Source organism: Volvox carteri, assembly GCF_000143455.1.
Source record: "Volvox carteri f. nagariensis unplaced genomic scaffold VOLCAscaffold_20, whole genome shotgun sequence".
Classification (NCBI taxonomy): Eukaryota; Viridiplantae; Chlorophyta; class Chlorophyceae; order Chlamydomonadales; family Volvocaceae; genus Volvox; species Volvox carteri.
Genome location: NW_003307563.1, coordinates 1,081,051 through 1,081,379, shown reverse-complemented (window position 1 = coordinate 1,081,379; position 329 = coordinate 1,081,051).

Sequence of the window (329 nt, the reverse complement as noted above, 5' to 3'; positions counted from 1 at the left end):
GGAGGGGGTTGGGGTTGGGGGGGTTGAGTTGGTCGCGCCAAGGGCCGGCGGGCGGCGCCAAGCGCAGGTTGTTTAGCTGTTTCGTCGTCCGTTCCACCTGGAGGCCCGGCTTGGAGACTGCTGCCTCAGCCGGGGCCGCAGCTGCTGGATAGATGGATAGATGGAGGCACGGAAGGGGGGGAAAGGAAGGCAGGAATGAGCTCTGCTTGGCACCGCTGTCTCCGCAAATCCATGTCTACATGTATGCCCTATAACCTCTCTTGACGCTGTGCCTCCTGGGGTGTGCGTGTGCATGTGTGTACACACACAGATCCATGGATCTGCGCGCC